The sequence below is a fragment of the Accipiter gentilis genome, chromosome W, assembly GCF_929443795.1.
Source record: "Accipiter gentilis chromosome W, bAccGen1.1, whole genome shotgun sequence".
Classification (NCBI taxonomy): Eukaryota; Metazoa; Chordata; class Aves; order Accipitriformes; family Accipitridae; genus Astur; species Astur gentilis.
This window is the reverse complement of record NC_064918.1, coordinates 36,028,494-36,041,319: the sequence shown is the minus strand read 5'-3', so window position 1 is coordinate 36,041,319 and position 12,826 is coordinate 36,028,494. Positions and strand designations below refer to the sequence as shown.

Here is a 12,826-nt window from a genome sequence, read left to right as displayed (position 1 = left end):
GGATCTGTAGCTGGGTCGGGCGCAGGTATTAAAGGCATAGGCGTTGCCTTTTCACTGGCTGCTGCCGACTGCGCCTTACAGCCGGAGATAGCCTTTTGTTTTACCGCTGCGTGCGGCGGACGACAGCGGTGTCCGCCCACCAGTTGCCACGCCTCCTCTAACCGTTGAGCCGACCCCTCGATTGAGTCCGGCCCACTCTCTTCCTCTTCCGCTACGCGCGTAAGAGGGGGTGTCCTGACTTTCCTTCCTCCTTCCTTTGGCCGTGCTCCGCCTCTCCCGACCTCCGGAGAGACATCCGGGGAGAAAGCGGATGTCGGCGCCATCTTAGGGTGAGCTTGTGGCGCGGTTCGCAAAACACGTCCCGGCACCCAATCCTCCGGATTGTCATAAATTGCGACCACAAGGGATCATAATCCAATTAAAATTTTATTAATTATAGCAAGTAGAATATGAGCAAATACAGCGCTGGACGGCAGGGGAGTCTGCGCTCCACCAACTGCCGTCCTGAGCAGTTCAAACAGTCCCTTTTTATACACCTTTATTTCCGTGTTCGTGAAGTTAGTGGAGATACTCTGCGCATGTTTCGGTTGTTGTTAGGGGGTCGTTGTCTGTCTCTTTGAGGCCGAAGTAAGAAGTCTTTCTCCTTTGTCTCATAGTTAATCCCTTACTCATATGTCCTTATATGGGGTTGTCTGTCCTGTTTCTGTCGGTTCCTGGATACCTGGCGGTTATCTTGCACAATGGTAAACGATTGTGGTTATCTTATCTTATCTTACACAGGCGGTGTCTGGTAGCTGTTTGCATGAGCGATTTCCTGACCTTTACATTGAGCTTTACATAAATCCTAATAACAATACCCTAGTCCATAGTTTCTCACAATCCCCCCTTTTTCTTTTTATCCTATTATTGTTTATTAGACGCTTCTTTCATTTTGGGCACTGTAAGCAAATCTTTTTCCACAATCCCAACATTTATCATAACACTCACAAGGTAATACTTCACAATTACAATAGGCATAGTTTTCACGTGGTATAACGCATTCACAACAACACTTTTATCTTTTACCTCAGACCTCGTAGTTAAAAATAAGCAATTTAGTTATGTCAAACCGTTTTTTAATAAAATGTAAAATATAGCGTAATATACAAGGCCCAAATATTAGTCCTAGAATTAACATAGTAAGCGGTCCTGCTAAAACAGACAACAAAGTGGTTAGCCAAGGTGAAACATTAAACCAGTTTTTATACTATGACCTGCCCGTTTCACGATTCTTTTTACGTTGATCTAATCTTTTCCGGAGTTCAGACATAGTGTTCTGGACTACTCCCGTACGGTCAGCAAAAGAACAATATTCTTCATTGAGAGTTATATATAACCGTCCTTCTTTTAAGAACAATAGGTTTAATCCTCTTCTATTTTGCAGCACTACTTCTGATAAAGACTTTACTGAAGTGGCTAAATTCTGGATAGATTGTTCTATTTTTGTTAAATCCTCATCTACAGCCATTTGCAAACTTTGTAATTCCTGACCTTTTACTAGGGAGGCTATGCCTGTACCTATTTCAACTTCGCCCGCTATCAGCAGTGTAGCGAGGGTTATCACTGTAATTGGTTCTCTTTTTTGTCTATTCAGGTCTCCTTCAAAGTGGCGTAGCACCTCCTCAGAGGTGTGATAGATCACCTGTACGCAAAACTGAGATTGATTAAACACGTTTAGGGATAGGCAAGGCGTTACTCCGATGTCTGAACAAACCCATTTAGCTCCCGGTGTCGGGATAGCCTATTTGTCATTTTGATTTTTGTGTTTTTCTATATCGGTGTTAGTGATTGTTCGGTTGCACAAAGGCTGATACTTTTTGGGCACTGTTTCTATACATTTTCCTTGACCCGTTACTAATTGAATAGTAATTCTTTGTGTATGATTCTTCTGGTCATTCCATGGACATTCTCGTGGGTTTGAACCATTAGACCATTGAATCTTACCTAGTTTTCCAATTGTCTCAAAATATGGTGGTCTAACATTATAACATAACCAGCATTCCTTAGTTAAATTTGGTTTGCTTTCATTAAGGGCACGATAAGAGGCTTGCATTAGATTCCATAAGGGGTCTTTGGATTCTGACAACTCTAGATCCCTGGATAAGGAGAATTCAGTCACAGTATCATTAGTTGTTTTTGAAAGAGAGTCTGGAGAAGGGATTACAACAATTACGGGGGCAACTTTTTCTTCAGAAGAAGTGGGTGGATTCAGGACCAGATTTGGTCCTATTGACAAAGGATCATGAGGAAGTTTTTCTTTAACTATTCTAAAATAACTTCCCCTATCCGTTCCGTGTTCCCAATATCTAATTCCCCAGATACGGCCAATTAACCATGTGTCATCTTGGGGTTTTTTTATGGTGATTTCAATTCTTTTACAGGACACTTCGACACAGGGTTTTATAGGGTCTTCACTAAAATCATGTGTTGAGGGAGTGTAGCCTGGGGGTCCTCAAGTTACATCTATATATTTATCTCCCTGCGTTTTTCAACTTGAAGCAATAGTTTCACAACCCCAATAGCCACAGTAAAAATGACCTGGATAATTACAATAACTTTTGCCAGGGTTACTTGCTGGACATATATAAAATGCCTTGCATTGGACTTGAAGCACTGCTGCATCTTGGGGGCCCCCTTCTATAGGTATCAGGGAATATAGATGCACGGAGAAGTTCCACTTTCCTGGACCAATCTGAGTTTGAATTAATTTTGATTCTGGTAAATTATATAATTTCCAGGCCATAGGTTCATGAGGGTTTCCATTTGCTTGGGTTATTATTAATAACCAAGCTAATGGTATACCAGGAAAAAGGGTGTCTGTCAATTTTATCAATTTAAGTTTATTTTTACCAGTCCTGGGGAAGTTCGACCATTGTTGCTTTTGCGTCCCATTGTTTTGGTTCTTTTCTCCACAGTTTGTTCCTCCTCTGCCTCGCCCGTCGACTCGGTTGCTTCGAGCCACGGGGTATACCATCTTCTCGGCAGCAAGGGAATTCTTCAGGAGAACAGCTGTTTCGGGCTTTCTGCCTGTTTATATAGGCTTCCCACTTTGCAGCTTTAACTAATGGGGCAAAGCAAGACACAGTCAGTATTCCCCTTCTGTATTTTATAGCCAAGGTTTCAGCTACAAAGGGGATTGGTTCGTTGGAATGGTAACAATAATATTGAAGGTTTATTCTTTTGGTAAAAATTTCCCACCATTCATGGGATTCTCAAATAATTTCTTGTTTAGACTCTAATTGTTTTAGTTTTCATTCAGTGAGAGTTCATTGGATTTTCCAACACTGTGTGCAAACTCCTATTGGAGGGTATCCATATTCACAGTGTGTCCACCATTTATTCTGGCATACCTTACACCTGAAACAAGCAAATGGATAACAATTGCAGTTCAAATTATTACACCTAATTTGTATATCTAGAATATTATTTACATTAGTACATTTTCTGTATTTAATATTGTGTGGTTTGCATAAATTTAGCAATTTCTTTTAGTACACTTTGTATGCTTCCATGTATAATAGATAAAAGAAGAAGTAATTATAGCAAATATAAACAGCAATATACACTTTATACTAAAAGGTAATGCAGCAAAATAATCAAATAAAGTCTCTATCATTACGTTATCTTTTCAAGGTTATCTTGGTGTCACCTGGAGTACTGATTACTTTCCAGCGGGGTCTTGTCACTGGGCCTTTAATGCGACTGGCATGAGTCCATCCACGTTTAGCAGTCCGGACAGCTGTTTCTGTTGTAAGCAAAACAAGATAAGGTCCCTCCCAATTGGGTTTTAGGGTTTCTTCTTTCCACGTTTTAACCAATATCCAGTCCCCAGGTTTAAAATTGTTAATTTTTAAGTCCAACGGAGGTTGTTGCACAATCAGTCCATGTTCCCAAAGCTTGTTGTGATGTTCTGCTAATTGTGAAACATATTCATTAATTACACAATCTTGAATCAAAACATTTGTTTGTGGACTTTCAATTCTATAGGGCATCCCATACACCATTTTAAATGCTGATATTCTTAAATCTGTTCGGGGTCTGGTTCTTAGAATTAATAGTGTCATAGGTAGGCACTTAATCCATGATAATTTGGTTTCTATCATTAATTTAGTCAAAATACCTTTGATTTCTCCGTTTATTCTTTCAACTTTTCCCGAACTTTGTGGGTGCCATGGCGTATGGTATTCTCACTTAATATCCAAGCTTTCTGTTAGATTTTTAACAATTTTCGACACAAAGTGTGTTCCTCTGAGTCGATTACCTCGATATTTCCATAAGTAACTCTTTAATACACACTGTTTCACATTCATTATTGACAAGTTAAGTAGTTTTGTGTATATATAAATTTTCATTTGTCTTAAGTTAATAAATTTAATGAAATATTATTAAAATATGTATTACAACAACTATCAAAGTATTTGGAAAAAGATGCTGTTATAAATACCTGTGAGACAACCTATAACAGTCATATGAATTGGTTTTTACCTTAATCGCTTACAGTCCTTTTTCAAATCAAGTAAGAAGCAAGTAACTAGTTTAAAAGTTATACATTTTTAACAACTTGAAATTAGTATTACTTTTCAGATAGTTTAGTAAAGTCTTTGAATTTTGCCTATAAACACAATTAGGTATTAACACAGGACTGTGTAGTGTTTATATTCTTATTAACCTGCTAACAGGAATAGTTTATTGGCAACTTTAAATATTCAGAGGTAAAACACAATTCCTTGTTACAGAAGTTTTACAGCAGAGTAACATATTTTACTCTTAGAACTATTATATAGGAACATAAAGAAGATTACTATGTTACTTTTGGTGATCTGAGTCCTCAGGGCTGTTTTCTGGGTCTCTCTATTTGACAAATTATTTTCTCTGAGTCTTTTTTTTTTTTTTTTTTTTTTGTGAGGCTTAATACAGGTGTCTGTATTAATGCCCTTTTTATTTTCTGTAATTTTTAATCATCTTTTGTAGACCATTTAAGTTGGTTATTAGTTAATTTCACCTTTTCACTGTAGTTTTTAAGTCATGGTTTACAATATCTTAGTAATCCCAATATTTGTCGAATTTTCTTTTTAGTTTGTGGGGGTTTTACAATTTCATACTCGGTTGTTTTTTTTTTGGTTCCTTTTTTTTTAGTTTCTCTTGTTATTAATAGATCATCCACATAATGTAATAACTTGACTTCTCTGGGTAGAAATGAATTCTTGTAAAATTTTCTCTAAAGTTTGTCCAAATAGATTTGGTGACTCTGTGAACCTTTGTGGTAGCACAGTCCATCTGAATTGTTGGTATCGATAGCGATACAGCAGTCGCACAGAAAGCCCCACTCTCTTTGGCTGTTTACAGAGTTGACTTTCATTACAGCCCCGCGGCGCGAGGAGAGGCGGCGGCCGTTGCCGGGGGCGGGGGGGGGAGGGGGGGGGGCTGCCTCTGCTGCTGTAACAAAGGACGTTGTCCGCTGCCACTGCAGCGCCGGCTCCACCGCGACCGCACGGAGCCGGACTCCTCTCCCTGACCCTAAACGCTCAAGTTCAGTTTCAAAACCAAACCCCTTCTTAACAAACCGTATTCCGCCCCAGGGAGCCAGAGTAAATCACCAAGGGCCTCAAGAGGTTTCCCTTTTGCACCTATAATATTCACGGTGTTCCCAGCAAGGGTGTAGCCGGAGGGCAGCCCTTGAACGGTGGATCCTTCGGCCCCTGCATCCACCAAAAACTGCACTCCCTCCCGTTGGGGACTCAACTTCAATTCCACTCGGGGCTCCGTAGATGTTCCAGTCCCCAATAAGCAGAGCCCCTGACTCCCCCATTCACCTCCAAACATTTGTTCATCCTACTGTTTCCTTCCACAACTCTGCTTCAAGTGTCCTCTCTTCTCACAACAATAGCATTCAACTCCTGCTTCTTTACTTTCCAGTCCAATTGGCTTTCCTCATCTCTACGTACATACACCCTCTGAGTCTCTCTCAACAACTCATCTAACCCTTTGTCCTGCCAGTCTTCTAACTTTTCAATTTTCTTTCTGATACCTTCCCATGATTTTGCCACAAACTGAGTTTTGAGGAGCGCTTGCCCTAAAGGGTCGTCTGGATTTACCCCAGAGTATAGCTGAAGGGCTTTCCTCAGTCGTTCTAGCCACTCAGTAGGGCTCTCATCTTTCTTTTGCATTTCATTAAATGCTTTATTGATATTCTGGCCACGGGGTACTGCTTCTCTAATCCCCTGAATTACTATAGTTCTCAGGTCCTGCATATGAGTTCTATGCACCGGATCCTGATTATCCTAATTAGGTCTTTGGAGTGGCCATTTAATATCTGCTTGGGGTCCCTGGGCATGCTGAGCATCCCACAGTCTCATTCCTGCTCGTCTAATCATATCTCTTTCCTCGGTAGTAAATAATTGACCAAGGATAGATTGCATCTCATCCCAAGTATAAAGGTTTGGTCCCAAAAATTGATCTAATCTTTCTGCCACTCCGAGTGGGTCCTCAATTAAGTTTCCCATCTCGGTTCTTTTAAAATCTCGTAGATCAACCGAGCTTAGGGGTACAGAAATATATCCAATCACAGGTTGAGGTCCCCCCATGGGCATTTCCCTCAGAGGATACATCTGAGCTGCCCCTTTTTGACTTCTAGTCACGCGTTTAGGAGGAGGGGGGGGACCCTTGTTCCGACTCTGGTGGGGGAGTGGGCGCTCTGGGGACCTCTGGAGGGGCTGCGGGAGCAGGAGGAGGAATGTAAGGGGCGGGGGTTAGAAGGGTTTCGTCTAACTCCTCCTTCTTTTTCTTTTGTTTAGTTTTTACTTCATTCAGTGGGTAAAGTCTAGCTCCCGGTCTTTCTAGCCACACTTCCGCATACTGACTCTCCTCCGGGTTAAGGGGGTTTTTATTATTAACCCAGAGGTTTAATTGCTGTTTTACCCAATCCTCTTCTGACCCATAGACTGGCCAAAAGACATTTTTAGAAATCTTCTTCCCTCCCCATATCTTAGTACAATATTCTATCATTTTCTGCTTATCTTTCCTTAGGGTTGCAGGGAAATATCTCCAATTGTCTAAGATATATGCCAGAGGGGTATTCCTAGGTACAGTGGGTACCCTTCCCATGGGAGTCGAAGGCTTGCTGCCCTTCGCCCCCATCTTCTGGATTATCCACACACACACACTCACTCGCTCCCCTTGTTCCTGGCCCAGTCCCTCGCGGGAGATGGGAAACGCAGTACTTAAGAGTCCACGCTCGCTTGGTTCAGTATATCGAACCTCTCATTTGTTATAATCCAGGAAACCCAATCCCGCCCGAACGGCAAACCCGCGAACAAATTCGCAATATACTTACGCGTCCTGCGTCTTCGTCCGGACTCCCGTGCACAGAATTTTTATGGGATTTTACCGGTCTCTCCTTTGCTCACTATTCTAGAATTTAGGTTCGTCGGTAAGGTTGAGGTAGGCTGTCGGTCACGGGGCCGCGGATTGCCGCGGGGCGCCTCCCCGGAGGACAGAAGCCCACCGTTCCTTATCCGAGTCACGGCACCAAAATTGTCATAAATTGCGACCACAAGGGATCATAATCCAATTAAAATTTTATTAATTATAGCAAGTAGAATATGAGCAAATACAGCGCTGGACGGCAGGGGAGTCTGCGCTCCACCAACTGCCGTCCTGAGCAGTTCAAACAGTCCCTTTTTATACACCTTTATTTCCGTGTTCGTGAAGTTAGTGGAGATACTCTGCGCATGTTTCGGTTGTTGTTAGGGGGTCGTTGTCTGTCTCTTTGAGGCCGAAGTAAGAAGTCTTTCTCCTTTGTCTCATAGTTAATCCCTTACTCATATGTCCTTATATGGGGTTGTCTGTCCTGTTTCTGTCGGTTCCTGGATACCTGGCGGTTATCTTGCACAATGGTAAACGATTGTGGTTATCTTATCTTATCTTACACAGGCGGTGTCTGGTAGCTGTTTGCATGAGCGATTTCCTGACCTTTACATTGAGCTTTACATAAATCCTAATAACAATACCCTAGTCCATAGTTTCTCACAGGATCACACAGGGGAACCGCTCCCTCCTCTACCTGCTCCTTTTCTGATCCCTTCATCACAGCCCTCTCCGCCTCCTCTAGTCTCTGCCTCTCCTTCTCCCGTCTCCTTTGCTCAGCCACGGGTTCCTCTGCCTCCTGAATTAACTGTCGCTCTTTCTCCCGCTCCCCCTCTCTCGCCCGTTCACGCTCCCGTTCAAACTCCTCCCAAGGGTATCCCGGTGGTTCGGCCGGTGCCGACGGCTGCACTGGGAGCACCAGAGGCGTCTGCTCCGCTACCTCCGTCAGCCCTTCTGTCCGCGCCTCCCCATCCGCCTGCACGCCCCGCTCCGCCTGCGCGTGCATCAATCTCTTTGCTTCCTTCCATGTTAAGCCCTCCTCCCGCACTTTCCTGAAAATCGCCCTAATCCGCCCCCACGTCTTTAACTCCGGACTATGCTGCGTCGCCATAGCCCGTTCCGCTAAAGCCGCGGTGCATTTCGGCCAGCACTCAGGAGACAATATGTCCCCCGGGCGCTCTATCGCTTCCTCTTTCAGGAGCCGCTCTAGGCAAGCTTTCGCTTCTTTTTGTCCCATAGGGATTTTTACCTCTCTAGAGCACGAGTCCAACACCTTCAGGACTGCTTCCATGCCTGGCCAGGCCTTCGATTACGCCCCGCGTAATCCGCCGATGTCCAATCACGTCGGGGTCACCACTTGTAGACATTCGTCTGATCACCCCGTGGGACTCGGCACAGGGTCCACCATACCCTGGGCCACAGAGCACTGACACCAATATGAGGATGCTGCAAATGGCGTTTATTCAACTGCGTCACGCCCTTACATACTGTCTGTCGGTCATCCCGCCTCCTTTAACCCTTCTCTTTCCGTACATCGCGAGATCTTCCGAGCGCCAATCCCTACACCATGGACCATCGTGGGTATTATTTTCCCAACTTAATATATTATCGTAAGGTGTCTCTTTTATACCCCAAGATCTTTGCCTTTTTATGTCTTTAATTTTTAAATCTTTTAGGTCATTGTGGAGTGAGGTTGGGTCAGTGGGAAACATTAGGGTGTTTTCAACTTGGTAGCGCTTACTATATGGGTCTGTAGCTTTATATTTTAAGGCAGCTCGTCATCAACAGTCCCCACAGTAGTACATTTCTGCCTTCTCCGTCTACTCGGTTGCTTCGAGCAACGGGGTGTACTATCTTCTCAGCAGCAAATGTATTCTTCAGGGGAGCACTTGTTAGGTTGTTTGGCTTGTTTTATTTTGTAAGCACTTCAATTTTTATTTTTTTTATTTTTTTTACTTCTCAGAAGTAGCAACTCACGACTGTTTTCTACACTTTATGTCAGTTATTATTGTTACGTTAGGGTAAGGTTCGTTGAATGATAACAATATCATTTGGGATGTATTCCTTTTATAAATATTTCCTACCACTTAGTGGAATCCTTTTTAATTTTCCCTATTAAAACCCTTAGGCGTAAGGCTTTGTCAGTCAATTGTCTTTCCTGATCGTGTTACTCCTAAGAAACTCCTTTGGGGGAATACCCGTAATGGCAATGGCTCCACCACTTTCCCTGACACACTATACACTTATATTATACAAATGGATAGCAATTACAATCTAGATTTATACAGTTGATGATCACAGGTTTACTTATCGGTTCTTCTTTTTTTTTTTTAATCAGCACGTGGTTCCTAAGCTTAATTTTATGAACAGGAAATCCTAAGGGGAGTGTTTGCTCTATTATTCCTTTCTGGCAGTTGTTTCTCATGACTTTTGTTAAGGTAGTTATATAGGCATGGATACATGCATCTTTAACCTTGGGTTGTTGGATTGGTAACAAATTTGTTTCAACAAGTTCTGGTCAGGTTTGTTGTTATCTCAACCCTTCGCGCTTCACGTTGTGTGTCAAAATGGACTGTCGTGGTTTAACCCCAGCCAGTAATTAAGTATTACGCAGCTGCTCACTCACTCCCCCTCCATCCAGTGGGATGGGGGAGAAAATCGTGAAAAAGAAGTAAAACTCGTGGGTTGAGATAAGAACGGTTTAACAGAACAGAAAAGAAGTAACTAATAATGATAATGATAACACCAATAAAATGATAACAGTAGTAATAAAAGGATTGGAATGCACAAATGATGCGCAGGGTAATTGCTCACTATCCGCCGACCGACACTTAGCCAGTCCTCCAGCGGCGATTCCCTGCCCCCCCCCCCCTTCCCAGTTCCTATACTAGATGGGACATTACATAGCGCAGAACACCTCGTCGGCCAGTCCGGGCCACCCGCCCCGGCCGGGTCCTGTGTCAAACCCCATGCTCCTCCAGCCCTCTTGCCGGCCAGGTATGAGAAGCTGAAAAATCCCCGACTACAGTCTAAACACCACCGTAGTCTAAACAACACCGAGCAACAACTGAAAACATCAGTGCCATTAACATTCTTTGTATATTGAACTCAAAACACAGCACTGTATCAGCTACTAGGAAGACAGTTAACTCTATCCCAGTTGAAACCAGGATACTTTGGTAATTCAGTGAAATCAATTTGTATTCTCTCAAAAGGTCTATAAGCCGTTTTCCTCTTTCCTGTGGCTGCTTGTTGATTGATTTTTAAAATGTTATGAATGTTTACTAGGGTTCAGTATATCTCTGCATATTAGTATTTTATATGTTATATTCCATAAGTAACTCTTTAGTAGACACTGTCTCACATTCATTATTGACAAGTTAAGTAGTTTTGTGTATATATAAATTTTCATTTGTCTTAAGTTAATAAATTTAATGAAATATTTTTAAAATATGTACTACAACTATCAAAGTATTTGAAAAAAGCTGCTGTTATAAATACCTGTGAGACAACCTATAACAGCCATATGAATTGGTTTTTACCTTAATCGCTTATAGTCCTTTTCCAAATCAAGTAAGAAGCAAGTAACTAGTTTAAAATAGTTATACATTTTTAACAACTTGAAATGAGTATTACTTTTCAGATGGTTTAGTAAAGTCTTTGAATTTTGCCTATAAACACAATTAGGTATTAACACAGGACTGTATAGTGTTTATATTCTTATTAACCTGCCAACAGGAATAGTTTATTGGCAACCTTAAATATTCAGAGGCAAAACACAATTCCTTGTCACAGAAGTTTTACAGCAGAGTAACATATTTTACTCTTAGAACTATTATATAAAGAAAATTACTATGTTACTTTTGGTGATCTGAGTCCTCAGGGCTGTTTCCTGGGTCTCTCTATTTGACAAATTATTTTCTCTGATTCGGTAATCTAATTTCTCTTGATGTTCTCTCGTGTACTATTGTTAGCTCTTTTGGTTTTCTAAATGTTCTTAAAATTTTTCTTATTAATTTCTGATGTATAAGATTTCTCCCTTGAGTATTAATTAAACCTTTTTCTTTTCAAATTTTTCCAAAAGTGTGAACTACTCCATATGTATTTTTGTAATCTGTAAATATCCCTTTTTTTTTTTTTTTTTTTAATTAATTCTAGGGCCCTTTATAGGGCATACAGCTCACAAGCCTGAGCTGACTATGATGGGTTTAGAGGTCCTGATTTTACAGGTTTTAGGTCGTTATTAATTATTGCCTCACTTTAGTCTGGGTCTCAATTACCTCTAAGCAGTTATGTTGTAATTTCTTTGATGGTTTTCCAAACAAAATGTGTTGGACTCTGAGCCGAGGTTACTCTCAGTTTTAAATTGGGGGAGTTAATTAATATTGTTTCATATTTTAGGATCCAGCTATCTGTTAGCCTTTTTTTTTTTCCCCCCTTTCTGTTGTAAACACTTCTGACATTATGTGGAGTATACACCTTTAAAGGGGTACTAAAGGTAATCTTTCTAACTTTTTCTGTTAATAACGCCGTAGTGACTAAAGCTTGGAGACAAGTAGGCCATTCTCTACTTAACTGGATCAAGTAACTTAGAACAATACCTCACGGGTTTCTTAATTCCTGCCCAGTTTTGAGCAAGGACTATTTACACACACAAAAAAGTTCTTTTTTTTTTTTTTTTTTTTTAATCTGGGAGGCTTAATACAGGTGTCTCTAGTAATGCCCTTTTTATTTTCTTTAATTTTTGATCATCTTTTGTAGACCATTTAAGTTGGTTATTAGTTAATTTCACCTTTTCACTGTAGTTTTTAAGCCATGGTTTACAATATCTTAGTAATTCCAATATTTGTCGAATTTCCTTTTTAGTTTGTGGGGGTTTTACAGTTTCATAGTCGTTTCTTGGGTTCCTTCTTTAGTTTCTCCTGTTATTAATAGATCATCCACATAATGTAATAACTTGACTTCTCTGGGTAGAAATGAAATCTTGTAAAATTTTCTCTAAAGTTTGTCCAAATAGATTTGGTGACTCTGTGAACCCTTGTGGTAGCACAGTCCATCTGAATTGTTGTCATCGATAGCGATACAGCAGTCGCACAGAAAGCCCTACTCTCTTTGGCTGTTTACAGAGTTGACTTCAATTGTAGCCACGAGGCGTGAGGAGAGGCGGCGGCCGCCGCCGGGGGGGGGGGGCTGCCGCCGCCGCCGCTGCCGCTGCTGCTGCAACAAAGGACGTTGTCCGCTGCCGCTGCAGCGCCGGCTCCGCCGCGACCGCACGCAGCCGGACTCCTCTCCCTGACCCTGAACGCTCAAGTTCAATTTCAAAATCAAATCCCTTCTTAACAAACCGTATTCTGCCACAGGGAGCCAGAGTAAATCACCAAGGACCTAAAGAGGTTTCCCTTTTGCACCTACAATATTCATG

At 41.7% G+C, this 12,826-nt stretch overlaps 1 long non-coding RNA gene across 2 annotated transcripts; it reads right to left on the bottom strand.

Moving 5' to 3' along the window:
• Positions 1 to 407: 407 nt before the first annotated feature.
• On the bottom strand, positions 408 to 9,713 carry LOC126035520 (uncharacterized). 2 transcript variants are annotated; one of them, XR_007504963.1, is made up of 4 exons: positions 8,654 to 9,713; positions 7,373 to 7,923; positions 3,689 to 3,952; positions 408 to 3,100 (listed from the first exon to the last, which is right to left on the bottom strand). It is a non-coding gene; the product is annotated as an uncharacterized LOC126035520 (long non-coding RNA). The 2 variants fall into 2 exon arrangements; XR_007504962.1 differs by lacking the exons at positions 7,373 to 7,923; positions 8,654 to 9,713 and having other exon boundaries at positions 3,689 to 5,592.
• Positions 9,714 to 12,826: the final 3,113 nt, after the last annotated feature.